This window comes from Syngnathus leptorhynchus, chromosome 4 (genome assembly GCF_054491065.1).
Source record: "Syngnathus leptorhynchus isolate UIUO chromosome 4, UIUO_Slep, whole genome shotgun sequence".
Lineage (NCBI taxonomy): Eukaryota > Metazoa > Chordata > Actinopteri > Syngnathiformes > Syngnathidae > Syngnathus > Syngnathus leptorhynchus.
The window spans coordinates 13281604-13294531 of record NC_141198.1 but is presented as its reverse complement, the minus strand read 5'-3'; the positions used below and the strand labels follow the sequence as shown (position 1 = coordinate 13294531).

At 39.6% G+C, this 12928-nt stretch overlaps 1 long non-coding RNA gene across 1 annotated transcript; it reads left to right on the top strand.

Annotated features, from left to right (window-relative positions):
- Positions 1–5421: 5421 nt before the first annotated feature.
- LOC147058217 (uncharacterized) lies at positions 5422–12691 on the top strand. The gene is made up of 3 exons (XR_015065956.1): positions 5422–5548; positions 5825–5944; positions 12284–12691. It is a non-coding gene; the product is annotated as an uncharacterized LOC147058217 (long non-coding RNA).
- Positions 12692–12928: the final 237 nt, after the last annotated feature.

The window sequence follows — 12928 nt, the reverse complement described above, 5'->3', positions numbered from 1 at the left end:
ATTACTGCCTGTCTTTTTTTTTAAGTTTGCTATCATCCTATTTTATTGTATACCACGGCCTAACCTTGGAAATGAGGATCAACTTAAAAACTGGATACTGTGTATCCTGAGGTAGTCAACCATCAAACATGTAGTGGTAGGTTATAGCATCTGTTTTGTACCTTCTGGATGACTAAAGTTAAAAAAAAAAAAAAAAATCATTGTTAAAACTGTATAATTACTGTTATGATGATGATAAAACTATTATTATTATTATTATTAGGAAAGCGTCCTTGTTGTAAATAGTGTTTGATATTAAAGTATTAATTTGGTTCTTATGTCTTTTCTAAAAAAAAAACAACAAAAAAAGAATATGGTAATATTGCTGGGTTTTACTGAGTGCTTTCAAACGCTGAGATCCTCAATGCCTAATGAAGCTGCGAGCTAATATGTTAAAAATTGTTACGCACTCCAGTGGGCAGAAGACAACCTTTGCCATCTCTTCATGCGAGGATTTTTAAGGACTTAACTTGGACCCTTTTTTTTTTGTTGCCTTCAGTGTGGGAAAGCATGAGAAAGAACTGGACGGAATTTGGAAGGAACTTGCCGATTTCATGATGTGGCATGCGCATGAACTTAATGACATAAGAAAAAAAAAAATTGTTTTAAAAAGTTTTTTTAAATTTTTTTTTTGCTTGTTTTACTTTATGGTGTGTTAGATTTTCAGCTCACATTCACGTCGTGCATTTTACTTTGCATCTACGATCCGAGTGATGTCATAAAGCCTTGTAGTGACAAGATAACAAAAGTGCTGTACAAAAACCACCAGACATTGTTGTGTACTTGCAGTGGGGCTTGGCCATGTTGTCTTTTTTTTCTTTTTATATTTTCTTGCGAAAGACTTTCTGATGACGTCATCCCGTGGACTTGCTGCCCATCTCCTTGGAGGAGCGCATCCATGTGAAGGTTACTCAATTGGACAAAAATATGTACGAGCCCTTTGCGTTTGGTATGTGTTTCTCATGTGGTGCTGTTGCCGTGAATGGGAAGCGACGAGCCTCTTTTTGGCAGCCGAGAGTGTTTCCCATGCCTTAGACGCCCTCCACCATTGTGCTTTGACACGTCAACAAAACAGGAGCCCATCGCCTCTCCTCTCCCCACTTTTTAACAACCCTCCGCCTCGATCTTGTGTAGGCCTAGATGTCGCTCCTGAGTACCATGGAAGAACTAGTGCATCCCCCTCACCTCCAAACAATGGAGGTCAAGACCATGGATCCAGGTTGTGTGGCCCTCGTTCATGTTTGTCTTCTCGTGATTGTGTCGCGTTCATCGCATCACGCGCTGTCCTTCCTCTTTGTACCCTGTGCTCACTTTGTCATCAGTGGAGCAAGATATTTCCAAACCTGCTCTTTTCCAGTATATAAATAGAGAAAAAGCCAACAAAAATGATCTGTATTTGTATATACACACGTGTCTGAGCATCTATGAGTAATACAATAAAACTGAAAAATATGACAAGCCTGCCGTTTTATTCACTATTGCCGGAAATCCATATTCAGTTATGGTGTCCCCTGGAGGACCATTATGACTGTTAACCCGTATTAATGTATGACCACCTCATACACAACAAATTGATTGACTAGTTTTGCAATCAGAAGCCAGTAAATAATGGTTGGTTTAGCTATTTTTTTCAATGTATTTTGTATTTGTAACAAACTGTGCATGCCTCATACCTCAGTGTCATGAAAAGTGAAGACAACAGAAAGTCAATACTTATGATTTGCCTTTGCAGACCACATGAAATGATTCCACGGGCCAGATATAGCCCCAAGGCCTTGAGTTGATACCATGCTGGTTCGGAAGATGAATGAATTTGTATTTTATATTCCATTCAGGATCAACCCCCCTCTGCATCATTCAAGGCTTATGGTGGCCATGCCTAGCACAGAACAATTATAACATTTTGTTGGTTAAGATTGTGCAACACAAACCCTCCCCAGAAACAACTAAGTGACGCCTGCGACATGAATGATTGATGACAATAGTGGAAACGCAAACATCCTGGGGTATAGTTGATCCCCTACTTGTTATTCAGCATGTAAAAATGTCACGTATTGGTGATTGTGAGCATGTGTTGGCGTTTGTTACACTATTAAATCGAATCAAATGCTCATCAGCAAAGATTCGAGCTAATAGACAGAACGAGCAAACTCTTGTGACACTCCATCATGTGCCACATACTCCACAGTGCAGACTCGTAGATCTCCTAAGACAGACTTCAGGGGACCACCGTCCATCCATCAGGATCAGAATAAGACTTTAAAGCGCCTTTCACATTGCTTGGCCACTAATGAGGATACCTAATAACCTTCTGCTGGTCCCCACCAGCACCATTTAGCGTCACCCTCCATTATCTCGGCTAATTAGACTGAAAGCCAGTGAGCCCACAGGACCGAAATGAGGGAAGTGTGTGTGTGTGGAGGGTTGGTGAAGACCCCTTGAAGAACCAATTGTTTATTTAGTTTATATACATATATGTATCGCTACATATACACACAATACTTTTTGTATAGATGTTGCTTTCTCAGGGAGATAGTGTCAGAATCTGGAACCTGGGTTTTCTTCATTCTGAGAACATGGCAGCTGCAGAGATGTTAGTGTGTTCTTGTGGCTGAGTGTTTATGAAGCTAGAATAATTTGAGATGTTATATTACAAGTTCAAAGACTAAAAATTCATTGGGATCTCCCTGGTCAGGTTTGATTCGTGCAAACGGTTACGATTTAGGAATAGAATCAGTTATGGTTGTCGTACCATTAAAATAGAGCTACCATCTTTTATATCAACCCTAACCCAAAACCCTTAAACTAGCCCCCAAATTTAACCCGAACCCCTAATCCTAAACCCTAACCCCCAATCCTAATCCTAAACGCTTGACTTGACGAATCCTAACCCCTAGCCCCTGACCGCCACCCTACTGCTAAAATTAACCCTAATAAACCCTACTCCTAACCTTATCCCAAACCCCTAAACCCTCCTCCTAACCTTAACCCTAGTCCTAACCTTAACACTACCTATTACCCCTAGCTCTAAACCTAAACTCTAAAACAAACCCTAACCACTCACCTTAACCGTAAACCCTAATCCCTTACACTAACACCTAAACCTAATCGCTAACCCTTATTCCTAACCCCCAACCATTTTTGGTGGAACGTAATCACATCAGCAGTTGCAGCACAACATACGCTGTGCAGGCTCCATGCTCGTTCCAATGAAAGAGGAGCACAAGTCCTCTGCTCTACCAGTTTTTTTTTTTTTGTCGGCTTAACTGGGGGTCCTAATCAAACTGTGGGGGACATGCCCACTCCCTACCCCTATGCCATCTGCACTTATGGACCCCAGACTTTTCTTGATGATTTCATGCAATTTGACTTCATGCTAATCTTCTTTTGGGGAGGTGAGGGATGAGTTGATTAAAATAAGAAGAGGGTACAAGTGCTTCTTCTCCCAGCTAGGATTGAAACATACTAACATTTTTTTTTTAAATTCCCCAAATGGCACAGGAAGCCAGCCTCTCCAATCTCTTTCCGAAAAAGAGGCGCCCTTTCGGAGGCTCCGAAGCGACACTTTATACATGGAGACACTTCACATGATTATGCCAATTAGCATCAAGTTGTTCTTCCTGCTGGGAGCTGTCGAGATGCAGGTGTGTCTCCACAGAGACGCCAATAAAGACATGCGCCTTGCACCCAATCATTACTTTGACTGCGAATGATCGTTTGATGTCAAGAGGTATCCCACACTATATCAAAGTTTTTGTGGGTTTTCACAGCTTTGAACAGGAAAACTGACAATAAAAATAGGAAGTTGATGATAATTCAGACATAGTAGCTAACATGAACATAGAAAGACTAGCTTTTCTGTTGCTGGGAGTAATGTCACAGATGTGCTCTTTTGCCAGTGAAATGGATAGATCTGAAATTAGCAAGAAGGCTAGCCATAATGGTTTGCTAAATTTCCCAAAGACAACCGAAGAATAAAATGTACTACATTCCTTCTACAACCCAATGATGGTTTGCCAATTTTTTAGTTCCCAGTCTTTCATCTTGAAGTGGCTACTACGTCATTAGTCAACGTTTGATCTTCTCTCTACAACTATTTCCGACATACACTTGATTTATCTTCCCAATCCACAAGTGAAGTTGAATTCATTTGTTTGGTGTTTTTCAAGGAAATTGAAATAAAAAATGGAGGATGGGTGCAACCGCAAGTTTATCCTCATCTTTTGTCGTTCAAGTCAGCAAAAGTCACTTGCCTTCTGCCTCTTGGAAAAAACTTAATGCAATGTAAAATTTTGGCATGTGCAACCTGTGAGGCCGCGCTGACTGTGTGATGAAGAATACGGGAAAAGACCACTGGCAAATTGGGGAGGCATCAAGGAACGCTGTTCATAAAAAGACAAATGAATGATCACTCTTGAAGAAGAATTCATTATTGCGACGGCCAACTGTTAATAACACAGGGACTCATCTTGCAGTTGATTATATCTGTTCATGTAACAAAAAGATGATTTTGCATAGAGGAAATAATTTAACAATTCAATTCTTCTCATGAAAGAAAATGATCGTGCTGGGAATATAATTGATGCAATTAACTTGTCTTAAACTTAGAATTCATTTTGTGCAGTGTGAGGTTTATGTTGTTGTTTTCCTGTGTTGTCTTCAGTTACAATCTTAACGAAGAAGCACATCAACGCTGGCGGTGGCCTTTCAGTCAGGTGCATCGTTACACCCGACGCCATTCCCGAAAGGACACGTCAAGGTTTTTCTTTGAAGGCGTCGTTCTCAAGTCTTTTTAAAGCCTTGTGCTGTTTTGTTTCCAAGCTCTGTGATTGACAGCTCCGAATGACGTCTTCACTTAATCGCTCCAGTGGTGTGAAAAGGTCATAAATCACACAATTATGCCGCGCCTCTTTATGAATAGATATTTGCGTTGGGATGGGCCAGAGGGGTGGGGTGGGGGGAGGCCTCCAGGCCATATCAACTTTGTCAACCTCGTATTTATTGCGAGTTGGCGAGCCAGAAATAAGCAATAAGCGGAATATATTTTACAGGCTCGCTCACACTCGTCAGGATGGGATTCAAGGTCAGGATGTACGATTTATTTGGCGTGTCGCATGTCAGCTGAAGAGACATCCTGGTGGTGGGAGGAAGTGAGGGGACGGCGGTGGAAAGAAAAAAAAATGACAAGAATTTAGCAGGACCAAAATGGAAGCTTTATATTACGGTGGCAACATAACATCTCTGTGACTAAAAAAAGTTTGTGCTTACATCTTTTTTTCTCCAGCTTCCTCCTTTATCCCCAAAGCATGTGAGGTTCCTTGAAGACTCTAAATTGTCCATAGGTGTGAATGTACGTGTGAAATTTTGTTTGTCTATAGCGCACAGCCACTTGCTCAAAGTGGACCAGGAAAGACAGAAGCTCACTTGTGACCCCAATAAAGACAAGCGCTATGGAAAATTCAAAGACTGAGAATCTCAACGTTTGGATGCTAAATGGACAAAGAATAAAGTAGGTCACAGCTTCTAATATTTTTTATCCAATCACCATCTTTACCAACATTAAAATTAAAGTTAAAAACAACTGAACCATACTCAGGCCTCTTTGAATGTTTCACATACCACTAATGCCCACACTTTGAGAATAGTAGTTAATATGAAAGTGTTCTCTTAATTAGCCGTGTTGATGGTTCGGTTTTAATCAATATGCAAACACAGACAGAGGCTTGTTCAGGTCTGAGGTGGTTTTGCTGCAGGTCACTGCGTTTTACTGATGCTCCTCACACAGTGACCTTCAGGGCTGAGCGATGACGAGCTGCAGCCAATCCAGAGGAGGATTACCGGAGAATGTGACGCCACTACAAATATCAGCTTGAAGGAACATCACACTCACGGCCACTGAAAGAAGGTTGGTGACTAAGGATCATCATTGCTTTATCCTCGAATGTTGATGAAAAAAAAAAAGGAACAAAGGTCACTCCAGCATACGTGCTAAAGCTGCTACGAGGTTTTGCTGGTCGCCACTCTGCTTGTTTTTACACATTTATTCACACGTCGGTGGATGTATTGCGTGAAATATTCAACACATGCACAAATGAGCTTTTCCTAGTTGAAACTGACAGCTAATTTGCACTTGAGAAACGAAGCCAAAACACAAGGGGAGCATAGTCAAATTAAGAGCCAGAAAAAAAAAGTGATACAACCCAACCTCCTTATTCATATACTGATGAGACTGTCCGTGTCCGTTTTGTTTTTTTTTCCTCTGAACTGCATGAATCTGTAATGCATTCCTTGTCTGATCTGAAACTTACCATAACAATCAAATAAATTATATTATTTCTCTGGAACTTCCATACAAGTGGGTCGGAGCCAACATTCAAACCCCAGAACTGTGAAGCAAAAATGTTAACCACCAGGTCCAGGTCAGTCACACAAATTATATTATTCCATTTTATGGCTAATACTAAATGTTTTAAAATGTATTTCAATCCAATACATACAAAACAAATGATGAATGTCCGTTAAGGATGAGATCACAAAGAGAATAAAAGTAAATGTGTTAGCCTTAAGACCAATTAGCTTTTGCTCGCACTTTGAAGAGTAATGACATGGAATAATAACATTTGGTTAATCGTAATCTTTATGACAGAATTTCTAATAATAGTAATAATAGTGCAATTGCTTCTTCATGGATCCACCAATTTAAACATCCACTGTTATAAGACACAATTAATTGAGTTGTATCATTTTTAGGATCATGTCAGGAGCTGATTGCTGTGCACTATCATGTCTGAGTTGATTTGTTTCAAATTTCTGGAAGGTTTTGACAAGACATAACAGCTCCAATGAAAATATCCTCTTGGTGTCAGATGAGTCGTCCGTTAATTTTAATTGCTGATCTTATAGCTCATCTTTTATGAAGAGACACTGAGGGATCGTCATCTGTTCATCAAATCACTGTGGGGAAGGCCCGCCTTCTCATTTGAACTTTTCAAGATGTCCGACATTTAAGATCCATTTCAGCGAAAATATGTGCTACTCACAGAGATCGTCTAATTTTGATGTTTTGAGTCAACTTTTTTTGTAAAGGTTTTGATCTTTTTTGGAGTTTAGTGCCAGTCTAGGCATGAAGTGACGTCACTACAAGATACTTAAAAAAAAAAAAAAAAGCCCGGATATAATCTGCATCATGTACACTTAAACACAATGCAACACAATGAAATATGACACTATCAGCGGCAACTCTGTTAATGCATCCACGCATTTGCAGAAATGAAAGAAATGGCCAGGCTTTGTAAAGTGAGATATTGTCAGCGGGAAATCGGATTAAAGTTATGGAAAACCCCATGAATAATGTAGACAACATTTATTTCTCCTTGGAAGTGGAATGTAAAACACAGAGAGAGCTCTTGCTCTTTCTTCCACTCAACTCTACATTTCATTTCCAGGGTTAATGATGGATGAGACGGAAAAGTAAACTAATTAAAGCAGAAAAGGAAAATGAATCGCAACAGTATTTCTTTCCATCATCTTGGTAATGACACAATTGTCCATCAATTTTTTGCCGTCAAAAATATTAAAAGCATAAATCAAGGCTCACCAAAGCAAAAGCAAACGGGGAGGAAGTTATTGTTGTAAGAGGATGACAAAATCATTAGAATGTAATTGATAACCTCCAGGGCAAAGACTTCACATTGATCTAGTGCTGGTATGTCATTGTAATAACCCTCTTATTGCTTTTTTAGCTCATTCGTTTGATGGCAATTACTTTAGGCTTGAATTAGCCACATTTACTCCGAAGGGAAAAACACTGATAAAAAATTTGCCCTCGAGCACATTGTTTTCGAAGCCTCATTCAGCCAAGGCGTAGATTTTACAGTCTTGTGATACAAAACCAAACACGTGTGTCAGAAAAATAATGTTTTCAAATATGCTTTCCTGACAAGTGGTTGAGTTCATGTTGTGCACCGCAAGAGATGACATTCAAGCATGTTGCTTGATGTTGTAAAGCATAAGCACAATGAGTCAACAAGGGTCACGGCGCCATTACAGTCCAAATGCTGCAAAACCTTTTTGACTAAGTCAATTATAATTTGTGTCAAATCAATCAAGTTACAACCTAACACTAAAAAGAATAACAAAACTCGTGAACAAAACCCAAAGGATAAAACAAATAAAGGCGTAATCACTCTGTCCTGATACAACGAGACTAGAGGTGTGACGACCATTCGGACTCACTCTAAGGAAATTATGGATAGTGCTCTATCGGCCTACTATAAATGTTTTTGAAATGTGAGAGGAAACCCACACAGGTATGGTAAGAACATGGCAATTCCACACAGACCCTGAATTGAACCCTGCATCTTGGAACTCTGAGGCGGACGTGCTTACCGGTGCCCCACTGTGCCACCGCATTTAACATAACAAGCTTACTAAACAAGCCTCAAAGTAGTACAACAACAAAACATTTAGCTAAGCACAACTGAGTTTATGTTAAAATAATGAGGACTAACTGCAAAACGATGCACTAACAATTTTTGTGACTGCAGATACAAAAATATATTTGCAGTAGCCATGGTAATATAATCGCCTTCATCCAGATTGAGGACAATGATAATGACTGATCTCTCCTTCTATCTAATAAAAGAAGGTATCACGATGAACTAGTCGAGTGCATCAGAGTTACTTGGCGTTCCACTTGAACTCGGGTGAACTGGGGCTAGCTCTGACTCTCTGAGACTATGTGTATAAATTATAGTTACAATGGTACCTTGACATTGTGTTGGTCACATTGTGAAAACTTGATTAACTAGATATTCATTATTTCATTGAAATGTTATTCGGCTTAAAAAAAAAAATCACTGCACTGGTTGTCATCACGTCATTATTTAAAATGAGTCATATTCCACTGTTCTTCAATACTTGCTGGATGACGGTGTGTGTTCTGTCCAGTTATAAACATGCCAGTCAGGCCGACCCCCCAGTAGGAGGTGACCGCCAGTAGCACCGGGGTCAAGGACATGGAAGACCAGAGCCACTAGAAGCTGAATATTAAATTCACTGACCCGCTTGGAATGTGGTGGAGAGAGAAAGTGTGTGTGCGTTTTGTGTGTGCTTGTGTGTGTGTGTGTGTGTGTGTGGGTGTGTGTGTGTGTGTGTGTGTGTGTTTGTGTGTGTGTGTGTGGTTCGGAATTTGGGCCTTCCAATTTCAGTCTCCTTTTACAATGTGTACTTGGACATACTTGTTAGTATGTATTATGAAAAACAAAGGAAAAAATCATGAAAAGAGAAAATCTAAAGTTATTGTGTTTGGAGATAACAGAAGCGTTCATGCACGCTTTTTTGTTATCTCACGTTTGATCTTCTGACAGAACGTAAACAAAAATGCAATAATGATGTAGGAAATGAGAGCTCTTCATCTTGCAGAAACAGAAATGGGAATCAACAAATGATCTCCTGACGCTTTCTAATGGCGAGGCGGATGCTTGGAGTGGCCGTGATATCATCTGGCTCGTGTCCCAAAGGGTGGCTGACTAATGTTCATGTCTTGCACTAAATAATGCTCATTCCCTGCATTTTAATGGTCCTATTGATCTCACCCTTATTTCTCCTCCAGAAAGCAATACACATTTACCATATTATTTATCGGTAATGCGACAAAAGTAAGAATAAATGTTATTCTGGGTCACTTTATTTCTATAAATCTTCTACCTTGAACTGAGAAAGTTTGGCTGATGTATTTACAACATGAAGAAAAAACTCATTTGAGCTCACCATTTTATACATATATATATATATATATATATATATATATATATATATATATATATATATATACACATATACATGAATAGCATATTCAAGTGCTTGTGGATATTTTTTTCCATCAGGACCGCATTGATTTGACTTACATCATCGTTCGCATTGTATAGCTTTCGGGTCCTTACTCCAATATTCAGGACCTCCGTGGAGCGAATCATAGCAGCCTTTAAACCGACTGACTTTATGTGATTGTTTTATAGGTTGGCATTAAAAAGCTTAAATCACTGTACATGATGGAAAGCAGGGCATCCTTGGCAGCCCTCAATGAAGTGTTTTAACACGTTATGGCTAATCTGACTGTGTGGGGCATAATCACAAACAGGCAAGCCCAAGCCCTAGTCCTTAATTCTTGCTTTATGTGCACTATTACTGCATGTTTAGTCCAGAAAGTCAAATAAAGTGCCTTTTTTTTTCATTGTAATAATGGGCCCAACAGCCTTGAAGATTTGAATCTCCTACTTTCAATAACGGGCTTTTCACTTCATTTATTTCTATCTTGTGCTACTTAGTATAATGCAAGGCTGTAGTCCTGGGCTAGTGCCAATTAACTATGCTGCATTTCCAGTGAAACAAGTGGAGAGAGTTGCTTAATTGAGACTGATGGCCAAACTAAACCAAGCAGACCGGAGACGTTCAAAACACAAGAAAAGGAAGCAGTGAAGGTCTTTGGGGTACTTTCACTCACTCCCTATGCTTTGTGAGTTGCTTAATCAAGTGTAGTGCATAGTGAGGCATCGATTGTCCGTTCATATATTTTCTACACCAGTTTATGGAGGCGTTAGAATAGAATAGTTTTGTCTTGGAAGGCAACAGGGTGCAGAAATGACTGAACAAATCTGATCATTGAGAGTTTTCAGTCCACAAGTTAATCCTTGTATATGTTTGTACAGATTGAATTTGTTCCCATATTTTGACCTTCAGAAACTTTCCAAGCCAAACTTTAAAGAGAAATTCTTCATGACTGAACTATTGGCCTTGAAACAGGTTCTTCAGTTCTTATTAAATGAAAGCCTAGTTTTAAAAATTGTGCCCTTCCAGGCCACAACTTGTCCTTAAAGAAATTAACTTGGAAGTGTAGTTTGGTTTGAGTGCAAAAATCAAACTGGCTTGATTTCAGAATCCACTAAATTAAATCTGCTTCGTGATAATATTTCAGGCTGCTCTTCAAGGGTTTTAAACTTTTTGCACGGGTAGGTCATCTTTTGTGAAAATCGCATTCAGCCCTCCTTAATGGTAGGTCACATCATAACTTTGACAAAGTTTTAGATTTTAAGAGGATACTGACATTTTTCCGCTTGCACAATCGCTGCTAGCAGCAAAGTTTCCATGGCTGGATGTGATTATCTAAAAAAAAAAAAAGTGCTTTAATTTTAATACTTTGTATAGTATTTTTCCGCCCGGAACATCTATGAATAAATCTCTTCATTATCTTTATTTACACTGAACATTTCCAACTGTTGCATGTGTAACCTCACATTTCCGATGCAGGGGAAATGTTTGCTAAAATCTGAAAATCACAGTCCATGTGACGTCAATTATTTTTCAGAGGAAACACTAACCAAGGGTATTGTGAATGACTGTAAAAATTATGTTGGGCCTTTTGGAAACATTCATGTGGAAAAATCATTTCCACGTACTGAGAAAATATGGAAAGTACCTGCTTGGCCCTCAGCTTGGCCGCAGAGGTCGTGGTCGAGTTCGATAGTCCGACATCCTTTCCGGAGGAGACTATAAAAGTTTGCCTCTAACATTCCAACGGAAGTCATTTGAGGTCCATTTGAAGCCTGTCAGTAAGTGACCAAAATGAAAAACATCCCACAAAGCTACCAAGAATGGCTACCAGCACACACAGGCACACACGGGCACACAGATTTTACACAACAGAGTGCCATTGACACTTCATCATCTTAGATTAGCAGAGTGCTGAAAACTGTTGAGAGCCTGCTTTCACAGAAAACGTGTATCTGTGTGTGTGTGTGTGTGTGTGTGTGTGTGTGTGTGTGTGTGTGTGTGTGTGTGTGTGTGTGTGTGTGTGTGTGTGTGTGTGTGCACTGTACCGTAACCAGTGCTCCATGTTGTTGAAGGAAAGTGATGTGTCTATATGTGGATAATAAGCTCCTTTGGGGGAGAACTCGCTCTCTCTGTAGACCACAAACTAGTCTTTTACTTCAGATGATACGCTCCATCCAGGGAATACTACTTTTCCTTCTAGTGATCTCAATTATACCCTACTTGTATTGTCTTTTCACTATATATCTCGCATCTCTGTTGCCATGGAGGTAATGTGGAGTCGATTAGAGTGCCACGGCCTGCTGTCCGGGTTACTGTAAAAAGCTTATACCATTACCCCTACACCAAAATGTAAAGAATAAAAATGGCTCCTCAGTATGTAGACAACCATTCACACTCATAATCTCATTTACAGAGAATTTGGAGCAGTCAATTGGCCAACCATGCATGTTGAGAGGAAACCGGAGTGCCTGGAGGAAATCCACGCAGGCATCGGGGGAACATACAAACTCCACACAGGAAGACCAGAGCCAAAATCAAACTCCAACCAGTGTTCCGATCAGTATATACAAGTATAAACTATAACAAGTGGAGGACAAAGGTTGTGTATTATTTGTTTACTTTTATTTGTGTGCAGAGTTAGGGTTGGGTTAGGGTCAATCCATTTCACATTGGATTGCTGGTTTGAAATGTACTTGTAATATTATGATTATTTAATATTTATCATCATTATTATTATTTGTGCCCTGTGATTGGCTGGCAACCGGTTCAGGGTGTCCCCCGCCTACTGCCCGATGACAGCTTGGAAAGGCTCCAGCACACCCGCGACCCCCGTGGAGACTAAGTGGTACAGAAAATGAATGGATGGATGAATTATTATTATAATTTTTAAATAAACATTTGTTAAAACTTGTCTGGTGTTTTATTCCTTGTTTTTATATTTGCCAATTAAAACATAAAAATCTGAAATTTGGTGAACTGCTTTATATGACAATATGTGTTATGTGTTTTATCTTGTTATATGAGTTAACACCTGAAAATGGGGGTGTACCTAATGGAG